Source organism: Pleurodeles waltl, chromosome 3_1 (assembly GCF_031143425.1).
Source record: "Pleurodeles waltl isolate 20211129_DDA chromosome 3_1, aPleWal1.hap1.20221129, whole genome shotgun sequence".
In the NCBI taxonomy this organism is placed as follows: Eukaryota; Metazoa; Chordata; class Amphibia; order Caudata; family Salamandridae; genus Pleurodeles; species Pleurodeles waltl.
Genome location: NC_090440.1, coordinates 441,648,311 through 441,661,803, shown reverse-complemented (window position 1 = coordinate 441,661,803; position 13,493 = coordinate 441,648,311).

Below are 13,493 nucleotides of genomic sequence, written 5' to 3'. Positions count from 1 at the left end.
GCCAGCAACACCACTGCCGTTGGCAGACACAACACACAGGGATCAGCCCTATGCACTAGGCCATGCAGTAACAGTTATTAGGAAAATCACCTGCCCATGGGGGACTATGCCTAACACCATTTGCTGCACACCTGAAACCCACAGGAGCCTGACTAGTTGTAGATGCCCACTAACACTATTGGGGTTGGAGTGCCTCAGAGCCTGCCTAACCAGGGACCTACCCTACCAAGTTCGCCCTGGCCTAGGAGAACCCACAGCCCACATCCCCCACCCAGACACCTCATAAAGCGTGCAGAGTCAGCTGAATGAGACTGTACTCACCCCCTTGTGGCTGCTGTGATGCCCTCAAGCTCCCATCCAACTCCAGATATGCCACTCCCAGGATCCGGAACATCAGGGGGGTCATGGTGCGACGGACACCCCTTCCACATTGGGAGGCCATCCCCAGCTGGGCCTCCGCCGTCTTCTTGCTCCAGCGGTGCAGGTCCTCCCATCTCTTGCGGCAGTGGGTGCTCTGTCTATGATAGACCCCCAGGGTCCGCACTTCCTTGACAATGGTACGCCAAATACCCTTCTTCTGGTGGGCGCTGACCTAGAGGAAAGGTACAGGATGAAAGGACATTACTCTCCCGCCCGGGCCGTCATACTCACTGCCCACCAGTTCCCACCCACGCCCTGATGCACATACACTCACCATCCTCACATTTAGACCTAAGCCCCCCCACATGTATCTTCCATCCACACCACTTCATACATTCATGGCCCACCCATCATGCTCACAGTGTACTCACCTGTTTGTCTGGAGGATCGTAGAGTAGCGTGTACTGGAGGAGGACCCCATCCATCAGTTTGTCCAACTCCTCCGTGGTGAAGGCAGGGGCCCTTTCCCCAGACACATGAGCCATTGTCGCTTGCAGACTGAGGTCACTCTCCTGTTGAAGGTCAGGTATCAAGTGAGTGAACAGATAGAAAATGGCGGCCACGTCCGCGACGGTGCATACCGTAATCGCCGGCGTACATCGTCCTTGGCTCCTGGAACCCATAGGGCCCAATGATAACCAATGCTAAATTGCGCAGCGGTTTTCAACCGCCTACCACGATGCTGCACAACGCCAGCGCAGTTACCTCATTTCCCCTTGTCCCTCCTTACAGGTCAGGCAGCCGCCATTTAAGGGGAGCACATGGCATGGCATCTAACTGCGTCACAGCACATTTTGGCAGAAATGTGGACAAACTACGCCACATACGGATTTGCTCACATTACTGCAAAAAACTGTTGTGCATCCTATGTGGTACATGACCCTCTGCTCACCATTCTCCTCCATAGGGCACATCCGCTGGGGCAGATGATGAGATGGCATCATCCTCCGGTGTAAAGAACCCTGGTGGACCTGTCGACAATGGAAGACAGACACATCATTATCACCTACAGACTTGATCGTTCCACAATCCAAGAACTGTGTGCCCAATTGGAGCCAGACCTGATGTCAGCTATCCGCCATACCACAGGAATCCCCCGTCTAGTGTAGGTCCTGTCAGTGCTCCATTTCCTGGCAAGTGGCTCCTTTCAAACTACAGTGGCCATGGCATCAGGGATGTCTCAGCCAATGTTTTCTAACGTGTTGACCAGAGTGTTGTCAGCCCTGCTGAAACACATGCGCAGCTACATCGTGTTCCCCCAGGTGGAGGATTTGCCCACAGTGAAAGCTGACTTCTATACCCTGGGACATATCCCCAACATAATTGGGGCCATTGATGGTACTCATGTGGCATTTGTCCCCTCCCACAGAAATGAACAGGTGTACAGAAATAAAAAAAGCTACCATTCTATGAATGTGCAGATCGTGTGTTTGGCAGACCAGTACATCTCTCATGTGAATGGCACGTATCCTGGCTCTGTGCATGACGCTTACATTTTGAGGAATAGCAGTATCCCTTATGTGATGGACCAACTCCAGAGGCACCGGGTGTGGCTAATAGATGAGCCCAAGGTCCCCACACAGTATGAATAGGTGTCTGGGTATGGGGTAGTCACTAAGGGTTAGTGTGTGTCTAACAGATTTCCCTTGACATTTGCAGGTGCCTCTGGTTAACTCAGCCTCTCATGGCTACTGACCACAGTGAGGAATGCCAGGACAAGGGCAGAGGAACGCTACAATGTGGCAGATGGGCGAACTAGGCATTTTATTGAGAGGACTTTCGGCCTCCTGAAGGCCAGATTCCGGTGCCTCCATCTAACAGTTGGGTCCATATACTACTCACCGAAGAAGGTGTGCCAGGTAGTCGTGGCATGCTGCATGTTGCACAACCTGGCATTGCAACACCAGGTGCCTTTTCTGCAGGAGGATGGGCCTGATGATGGTATTGTGGTAGCTGTGGAACCTGTGGACAGTGAGGAAGAGGAGTCAGAGGAAGAAGATATTGACAACCGAACCAACATCATCATGCAGTACTTCCAGTGACACACAGGTAAGAAACTGGCACTGCTCATCTCATATCTGATTACTGTAGGACATTGTATAAGTCAGCCTCTTAACCTCTGTGTATGGACACTGACACTTCACTTTGGCTTTCCATTTCACAGATCTGGGTACCTCATTCCGCCTTCTGCTATATTGACTGCTGCCCAACAACTGTCATACATTGGTATGTGCAAATGAACATTTACATTTATATTTGTGGATGAAGTTGTGATTATACATTTGTGAAAGTACAAACTGACTCCAGATTGGTTTGTGATTCAAGGGTGTTTATTTATGGACTAATGTGTATAGGGGTATGTGGAAGGTGCTGGGGTGATGGTAGAGAAAGGTCCATAGTAGAGTCCAGTCTATTTGTATCACAGGTGCATTGTCCAATGGGGCATAGGAAGAGGGGGGGGGCAATGGCAGTTCAAGGTGGCCAGGGTGACAGAGTGGGACACAAGGGTGACAATCAGGAGAGTCTTATTTCCTGGCGGGGGTCCTGGCAATGTTCTCTGTCTTCTGCCTGGATTGCAGGGAACGTTTGCGGAGTGGTTCGCCTTCTGCAGAGGGTGGGGGGCTGGTGGCCTGTTGGTCCTGTGGCGGGACCTCCTGTCCACTTGCGCCAGCGGACGTGGAAGGCTGTTCATCGTTTGGGCTGATGTCAGGTGCCCGGTGGTATGCCACTGTCTCCCTCATGGGGTTGGCCATGTCTGCCAGCAACCCTGCAATGGTGACCAGGGTGGTGTTTATGGACGTCAAGTCCTCCCTGATCCCCAGGTACTTCCCCTCCTGCAGCTGCTGGGTCTCCTGAAACTTGGCCAGTACCATGCCCATGGTCTCCTGGGAATGGTGGTATGCTCCCATGATGTTTGATAGTGCCTCGTGGAGGCTCAGTTCCCTGGGCCTGTCCTCCCCCTGGCGCACATCAGCCCTCCCAGCTTCCCTGTTATCCTGTGCCTCTGTCCCCTGAACCGTGTGCCCGCTGCCACTGACCCCAGGTCCCTGATTTGCTTGAGTTAGTGGGTTTGCCTGGGGTCCATGTAGTGGTGGACACACTGCTGATTGACGTGTCCTGGGGACAGTGGCATGGGTGGGTGTTCTGGTGGTGTTTCCTGAGGGGGGAAGTTCTGCGGTGGGTTGGGACTGTGGCAGGGGAACCGACTGTGCAGAGGTCCCTGATGGTCCGGGCTGGTCATCTTGATCCAGGCGTGCAGAGCTGCTGTCATCACTGTGGACCTCTTCTGTGGGGAACTGGATATGGCTGGCACTTCCTGTCCGGTGACGTTGGGTAGGGGTCCTGCTGGGGTGTACATGCATTGTTATTGTATCTGTGCGTGCCATCTTGTGCAATGGGTGTGTTTCCCTCTATTACTGTGCTTGCAATATTGCCTTGACCCTTGTGTGAGTGGTGATTGTGTGCCCTGGGTGAGTCTCTCCCTTGGACATGCTTTGGTGATGGGTGTCCATGCATTGATGTTGCATGTAGGGCTTGGTATTGGGATGGGTGGGTTGTGATAGTGGGGTATATGTGAGGTGGTGGAGTGATGGGTGTGAGGGTAGGGGTAGGAGTTTGTGGTGGCATGCAGGTATGGTGGGGGATATAGTAGTAATGATTTGACTTACCAGAGTCCAGTCCTCCTGCTACTCCTGCGAGGCCCTCAGGATGCATTATTGCCAAGACTTGCTCCTCCCATGTTGTTAGTTGTGGGGGAGGAGGTGGGGGTCCACCGCCAGTCCTCTGTACGGCTACCTGGTGTCTGGATACCACAGAACGTACCTTCCCCCATAGGTCGTTCCACCTCTTCCTGATGTCATCCCTGGTTCTTGGATGCTGTCCCACTGCGCTGACCCTGTCGACAATTCTCCGCCATAGCTCCATCTTCCTATCAATGGATGTCTGCTGCACCTATGATCTGAATGGCTGTGGCTCTACCCAGATGATTTCCTCCACCATGACCCTGAGCTGCTCCTCAGAAAACCTGGGGTGTCTTTGAGGTGCCATGATGTGGTGTGAGTGATGTGTGATGTGATGTGTGGGGTGATGTTTTGGGGTCTGTGGTGTTTTGTGTGTGGGTGCTGTATGAGTGATGGTGTTGTGTGCCTCTGGATGCTGGTGTGGTCTTTGCTTTTCTTTCTCTTTGCTTCTTCAAACATTTTCATTGTAAGGGATTGTGGGTAATGTGGTGTGTGTTTTATATTGGATTGGGTGTGTGGGTGTGGTGTGTGTATGTGTGTCAGGGATGTGTATTTTGAATTGTCCAATGTGGTGTAGTTTTGTAAGTGTGTGTGTATTTTGGGCGCGGCGGTGTGTACCGCCAATAGTGTACCGCAGTTGAATGACCGGCGCATTGATTCGTCGGTCGTGATAGTGTGGGCATATTCCTGTTGGCGTAACGGTGTGGGTTTTGGTACTGCCAATTTATCACTGACCTTTGGTCTGGCGGACTTCTGTGGGTGTCTGTATTGTGGAGGATTTCTCAGTGTGGTTCATAATACCCGTAGCGGATTTTCGCCGCGGACACGGTATGTTGGCGGCCATTGGCACGGCGGTCAATGGACTTTACCGCCAGGGTTGTAATGAGGGCCTAAGAGTCTTAATCCTTAGAAAACAGTGAGAATGTTGTTATTACACAAAGTACCTGGTTAGCATCAAAAACACAGGCGCACGGGCTAGCGTCCATCGGAAAAGTGAGAGTGTGTTGTTTCCTTCTCCTGGTCAGGTTGACAATGCGTAATTTTTCTCCCTCGCAAGAGAGCGATGCGTTGAATTCTGGACGTGGCACTTCGGATCGGTGCAGAGTCGGGTTGACTTGGATGTTCAGGGACAATGCGTGGAAAATCCGGTTGCACGGTATCAGAAAACCTCCCTGTGTGGGGTTTGCATCGTTATCAGCATCCGTAAGCTGGTGTTGCGGGATGCTTCCCCAGCCACGGCGCATCGTTTATCAGCTGCGATGCAGGTGGAGCGTCGAAAATGTTCCCACACGGCGTTCTGTGCCTAGATTTTCAGTTCTTGTCTGCCAACTTCACCTTTCAAGGGCCCAAAAACTGGACAGGGCACCACTTGGCAGGAGTCTCAGCAGAGAGTCCAGGCGCTGGCAGAGGAAGTCTTTGATGGCCCTAAGACTTCAACAACAGGAGGCAAGCTCAGTTCAAGCCCTTGGAGATTCTTCTCAAGCAGGAATGCACAAAAAAGTCCAGTCTTTGTCCCCCTTCACAGACAGAAGCAGCAACTGCTGGATAGCCCAAAAAAGCACAGTCTCAGGCAGGGGCAGCACTTCTCCTCGGCTCTTCTCCTTGGCAGAGGTTCTTCATGATTCCAGAAGTGATCCAATTTTCAGTGGTTTTGGGTCCACTACGTATACCTCTTTCTGCCTTTGAAGTAGGCAAACTTCAAAGGAAAGTCTCTCTTGTTTGGAAGATACTGCCTTGCCCAGGCCAGGCCCCAGACACACACCAGGGGGTTGGAGACTGCAATGTGTGAGGGCAGGAACACCCTTTCAGGCATGAGAGACCACTCCTCCCCTTCCTCCCAGCACAGATGGCTCATCAGGATATGCAAGCTACACCCCAGCTCCCTTTGTGTCCCCTTTATTTCTATCTACGCCCAAATGGAATCTACACTTTAATAATATTTAAAGGCAGCCCCCATGTTAACCTATAAGAGGGATAGGCTTGCACAGTGAAAACCAAATTTGGCAGTATTTCACTGTCAGGACATAAAAAACACCTTAGGATATGTCCTACCTTAAACATACACTGCACCCATCCCATGGGGCTACCTAGGGCCTACCTTAGGGGTGCCTTACATGTAAGAAAAGGGAAGGTTTAGGCATGGCAAGTGGGTACACTTGCCAAGTTGAATTGGCAGTTTAAAAACTGCTTACACAGACACTGCAGTGGCAGGTTTGAGACATATTCACAGGACTACTAATGTGGGTGTCACAACCAGTGCTGCAGGCCCACTAGTAGCATTTGATTTATAGGCCCTGGGCACCTCTAGTGCACTGTACTAGGGACTTACTAGTAAATCAAATATGCCTATCATGAAAAGCCAATTACACATACATTTTACATAGGAGCACTTGCACTTTAGCACTGGTTAGCAGTGGTAAAAAGCCCACAGTAATAAAAACAGCAAAAACAGAGTCCAGCACACATCAACAACCTGGGAAACAGAGGCACAATGTTAGGGGAGACCATGCCAAGGAAGCAAAGTGTAAGATGAGATATAAGTTATGTCTAAAGTATGATAGAAGTAGGTTATAGGGAGGGTGGTATGTGCAAAAAAGGTAAGAGGTATGCTTTGAAGTTGTAGTTTATCACTTCTTCACTTTCAGTTCCATATGGTGTATTATAGGTCCAGTGTCTAACCTTTACTGTGTGTCACAAACCTGTTCTCAAAAACATAGTTGTACTCACCCACCCAGTCAAAAAGATATTTAGAACATTATATATTTGAGAACATAATCACAGAGCACACCCAGGCACACACTCATGCATACACTAAGAGAGTCAGGCACACACTCATGCATACTCTTACTGGGTATACACACATGAATGACACTAACATTCCCAGGCACACACTGATACTTACGCTGAGATACCCAGGCACACACTGATGCATACGCTTACATACCCAGATACACACTGATGCATACAAGGACACACCTAGGGGCACACCCATGTATAGACTGATACCTGAAGGCACACACTGATGCATACACTGACACACCTGGGCACACACTCATGTTTACACTGACACACCCAGGCACGCACTGATGCATACAGTGACACAACCAGGCGTACACCCATGTTTACACTGACACAGCCAGGCATACACTGATACACCCAGGCACACACTGATGCATTCACTGGCATACCCAGGCACACACCTATGCATTCGGTGACACAACCAGGGACACTCATAAATACACTGATGCACTTAGGCACACTCTCATACATAAAATTGTATACCCAAGCACATAGTAATACATACAATGTAACATCTGGGCACACCCTGATGCATGCGCCTGAGACACCCAGGCACACACTGATACATACACTAATACACTCAGGCACACACTGATGCATTCTCTAACACAATCAGGTACACGCTGAAGCACACAGTGACATACTCGTTCATACACTAACACTCACAGACACATACTCATACTCATGCCTACAATGACACGCCCAGGCACACACTCTTGCATACGCTGACACACCCAAACACACATTGATACATAGACTGAGACATCCAGACATACACTTATGCATACACTGACACACCCAAGCACACACTGACACATACACTGACACCTCCAGGCACACTTTGATGCATATGCTGACAAACCCTGCCAGATACAAATACCTATAGGTGGTCATTATGACAATGGCGGTGACTGTTAAAGTGGCGTGGTGCAACTGTCTGTTGTTTGTGTGAGTGCTTGTGGCCTGAAGTGTGCTGCCTGTGTTTGTCTGTGCCACTCTTGTGTGATGTTTTGTGTGCATGGTTGTCTGTATGTGTGCATGGGATAGGTTGAAGTTGAGGAGACTGGGAAGTGGTAGTTGGAGGGAACACAGTAGGAACAGGGATGATGATTACCATCAGAGATGAGGACAGAGCCTGAAAGATCTCTGTTGGGCCGCCAATCCACCGTGGATGCCCTTCAGGAATGCATTGCACTGCTGCATCTGGGATGCCAGCCCCTGGATGGCATTACCAATGGTTAACTGCCCTACAGAGATGGATCTCAAGAGGTCAATAGCCTCCTCACTGAGGGCAGGGGGGCTGACTGGGGCAGGGCATGAGGTGCCTGGGGCAAAGGAGATGCCCACCCTCCTGGGTGGGCGGGTACGGGCAACTCAGTGAGGGGCTACTGGGAGGGCAGTGCTGGTACGGAGGTGGTGTCTCTAACTGTAGCTGGGATGGTCCCAGAGGTGTCCACCACCACCACCAGGGAGCTTCCATTGGAGAAGGAATCAGAGTCAGTACTGTCACCTCCTGTCTCTGCTGTGTGCTCCCCTTGCCCTCTGTCCCACTGGTTCTCTCAGCGTCAGTGGACTCTGCCTCCTGGGTCTTGTGGGATGCAGCTCCCTCTGTTGCCGGTGCCCCTGCTCCTCTGCCAGATGATGCTAATGCACACATGGACAGGATGACAGAAGAAAAAGAGTGGGGAGAGAAAGGGAGCACAGGGTCAATTATAGCACCAACAGCACAGATGGCATACACATTACTGTCACACAAAGGGATCAGGATTGAGTACCATGCCTCACACTGGCATTCCATTGGCTAGGTACCACAGCAAGATGATAGCCAAACACCACCAACTGCACGCCTCCTGGAACCCCCTAACCCTGTCTTACATGGAATGCAACCTAGCTAGGTTACCAAATTTTGCAATGCACCCATTACCGTTGAGCTGGATCACGCTGCAATGTCTGACCTGGCATTAAGGGGCCCGCACTAACTGACACCCACCACCAGGATCCCTGGTCATCTACCAATTATAGTTGTAACACCCACTTTACTCACCACCTTGTGACTGCTGTGAAGCCCTCAAGCGCCCATCCAGCTCTGGGTAGGCCACCGCTAGTATGTGGGCCATCAGGTGGGTCAGGTTCCTACAGGTACCCCACCCTCGTTTGAGGCCATCCCCAGCTGGCCCTCTGTGGTTTCCAGGCCCAGCATCTCAGGTCCTTACACTTTGTCCTATAGTGGGTGCTCCACCTGCTGTAGACTTCCAGGGTCTGGACATCCTTGGCAATGGCACGCTACAATCCCTTCTTCTGATAGGCACTGACCTGCAGAGGTAATACAGACAGGAGGACACCATTACACATCCAAAGTAGCCTGTCACACATATGGCCCACAAATCCCATTTCCATCTCCATTGGCACACACATCACCTGACGCCCACCATGTACACTACCACCAGACATACCATTCCCCCAAATGACACAATGCTTGCACACACATCTCCATGCAACCTTGTCACATACATTGTGCCCATAGTGTACTCACCTGTTGGTCTGGAGGCCCAAACAGATGTCCATACTTGGGTAGGACCCCATCCACCAAGCGCTCCAAACTCCTCCGAAGATAAGGCAGGAGCCCTTTCTCTGGTCACACGGGCCATGGTAGGATCCAGGCACAGGTCACAGCAGCACACGCAGTGTAGGTGTTGTCCTGTGGATAGTCAGGAATCAAGTCTGGTCATAGATAGAAAATGGCAGTCACATCCGCGGAGGTGTACACCGTCACCGCCGCCGGTGATCCCCATTGGCCATGGTATTCCATAGAGCCCCATATTAGCCAATGAGGAATAGCACGGCGGTGCAAGACGCCCTCCCGCCATGATGCCCAACGTCAGTGGAATTACCTCACTTCCACCTGTCCATACTTACAGGACTGGCGTTCACCATTTTATGGTGGTAGACAACATTCAGATAATCGAGAACTGGGTTATTGCTATGAATTGCACATACATTGCCATTCCCATAGTACCAACACATTAATGCTCAATGTACATTGAGGTGGTGATTTCATTGCTCAAATTGTGACACCCTACTCACTCTTGTGTCCCTTAGATACCTACACCTGTGGATGAATAAGAGGAGGAGACAAGACCCCGTGTACAGACCCCTTGTGGATTTGGCTACACAGGAGGACAGGCACATAATACTGACCTATAGACTTAATAGGGCCACAATCACAGAGCTGTGTGCTTAATTGGAGCCTGATCTGACATCAGCTATCTGTCATCCCACTGGGATCCTCCCCCCCCTTGTGCAAGTTCTATCTGTATTCCATTTCCTGGCAACTGGTTCTTTCCAAGTGACAGTGGGCTTGACAGCAGGAATGTCACAGCCATTGTTCTCAATCGTGCTGGCAAGGGTTTTGTCTGCCTTGGTCAGGCACATGTGCAGCTACATTGCTTTCCCCCAGGTGGACAATTTGGCCACTGTGAAGGCAGGATTCTATGCAATGGGACACATACCTAATATTATTGGGGCAATTGATGAAACACATATAGCGTTTGTCCCCCCGCCACAATGAAAAGGTGTTCAGGAATCAGAAGTTTTCACTCAATGTGCAAATGGTGTGCCTGGCTGACCAGTACATCTCCCACATCACTGCCAAATATCCTGGGTCGGTGCATGACGCCTTTGTCCTGAGGAATAGCAGCATCCCAAATGTGATGGCACAACTACATAACCACATGGTGTGGCTAATATGTGAGCCTGAGTCCTCACCCAATCTATGTCAGTGTATGCCTTCAGGAGTTAACCCCATACCTTTGTGTAAGGCTAATGTTTGTCCCTCAATGCTTGCAGGTGACTCTGGCTACCCAAATCTATCGTTGCTCCTGACCCCTGTGAGGAATGCCAGGACAGGGGCTGAGAATTGGTATAATGATGCACATGGGCGAACCAGAAGAATTATTGAAAGGACCTTCGGTCTCCTGAAGGCGAGGTTCATATTCCTCCATCTGACAGGTGGATCCCTATGCTACTCATCCGAGAAGGTCTACCAGATAGTAGTAGCATGCCCCTGTGGCAGCAGTGGACCCTGAGGACAGTGAGGATGAGGAGGCAGAGGATGAGGATGTGGACAACAGAACATCATTTATAGGTCAATACTTCAAATGCCATACAGGTGAGGCAGTGTAACTGACAATTCCTCTGACTATTGATGTTTTCTGTGTAGCTGTTACAGGATGGTATTCACTTCCTTTGCATCTCAACTGACTGTCACCTATGCCTTCTAATTTTGCAGATTTGGGTGTTATAACACCTTTGTACTGATGTGATGACTACAGACAGCTACAGGTCTTCATTTGTGTGCTATCACAGTGTTCAGATCATTTGCACTAGATGTGACTGTTTCCATAATTGCACATAAGTCCAGGGTATTGGTCCAGTCTGTTTGTAGAACAGGTCCAATGTCCAAGCGGCCATAGGAAGGGAAGTAAAAGCAGTTCAGAGTGGACAAGGTGACAGAGTGGGACACAAGGGGGGCAATCAGGGGAGTCTCATTTCCTGGCTGTGGTCTTTGTCTTGGCAAGTGTCTCTGGCTTCTGTCTTGGTCGCAGGGAATGCTTGCAGGGTGGCTCCTATCCACTAGCTGCAGCAGAAGTGGAGGGCTGGTCAGTAGACTGGCTAGTGGTAGGGGCCTGCTGGTGTGCTCTCCATTCCCTCATTATGTTGGCCATATCTGCCAGCACCCTTCTATGGAGACCATGGTGATGTTGAGGGCCTACAAATCCTCCCTGATCTCCTGATGATATACGTCCTGCTGCTGCTTGTTCTTCTGCATGTTGGTAAGGATCTGACCCATCTTGTCCTGGGATTGATGGTAAGCCCCCAGGACATTAGTGAGTGCCTCCTGGAGAGTCAGTTCCCTGGGCCTGTCCTCTCTGTGGCGCACAGCTGTACTTCCAGTGTCCCTGTTCCCCTGTGTCTGTGTCCCCTGAATGGTGTGCCCACAGCCACTGACCCAGGTCCCTGATTGTCTTGGGGGTGAGGTTTGGACTGGGGTCCCTGTACAGGTGGGCACACTGCTGATTGACATGTCCTGGGGACAAAGGTGTGGGGACGTTGGTTGGGTGCTGTGGTGTTGGATACTAATGGGGGAGGCTCTGTGGTCGACTGTGAGTGGGCCGGGGTTGCCGACTGACCAGTGGTCCCTGATGGGCCAGGTAGTTCATCCAGATCCTGAAGTCCAGAGTTACTGTCATCACTGGGGGCGTCTTCTGTTGGGGGATTGGATAGTCGTGGCACCTCCTCATCACTGGGTTTGGCTGGGGCACCTGTGGGGATGTACGTGATGTATTATGCTTCATGTCTGTGACATATTGTACATTACGAGCTTCCCCTTCATCGTTGATGTTGCCCTGCCACCTTTGTTTGTGTATGGTGATGTTTTGTGTGATTGTTAGTTCTCCATGCTGTGCATGCTTTTGTGGTGAATGTACATGCAGGGCTGGGAGGTCTGTACATGCATTGGTATGGCATGCACAGCTTAGCATTGGGGTTAGTCACATGTGTAGGTGCTCTGTGTGGGATGTAGTGGAGTGATGGGAGTCAGGGTGAGGGGGTGAAATGCCATGCAGGTGTGGGGGGTGATAAGTAGTAAATATTGACTCACCAGTGTCCAATCCTCCGGCTACTCCAGTGAGTCCATCAGGATGCAGGATTGTCAAGACTTGCTTCTCCCATACTGTGAGCTGTGGGGGAGGAGATGGGGGTCCAACTCTAGTCCTCTGGATGGCGAGCTGGTGCCTTGCTGCCACGGAACGTACCTTCCCAACGTAGGCCATTCCACCTCTTCCTGATGTCATCCCTTGTTCTTGGATGCTGTCCCATGGCGTTCATCCTGTCCACAGTCCTCCGTCATAGCTCCATCTTCCTGGCAATGGAAATTTTCTGTACCTGTGCTCCAAACAGCTGTGGCTCTACCCTGACTATTTCCTCCACCATGACCTGCAACTCCTCATCAGTGAAACAGGGGTGCATTAGTGGGGACATAGGTGTTGTGTGGTGTGTGTTTTACAGAGGGTGTTGAGTAATGTGGTAGGGCATGACGGATGAATGGGTGTTTGTGGTGTGTGTGTGTATTTGTCTCTGTGATTTTTGTGTCTGTCTTGTGGCAATTTTTGGTGTTCGTAAAGGGTTGTGGGTAATGTGTGTGTATGTTTTATAGTGCTGTGGGTCGGTGTGTGTGGTGTGTGTATGAATGTCAGGTGTGTGATTTTAGTTTTGGCCAATGTTGTGTTGTTTTTTATTTGGGTGGCCATTCTGAGTGTGCCGGTGTGTACCGCCAATGGTTTACCACCATTGAATGTCCACTGTAGTGATTCAAGGGTCTTAATGTGGTGGGCGTTGTTTTGTTGGCATAACGGTATGGGTATTCGTACTGACATTTTAACACAGACCTCTGGGCTGACGGATATGTGTTTGTGGCAGTATTCTGTCGGTTTGGTGTGTGTATCTCATAATATAGTGAACAGATGTTCACCACGC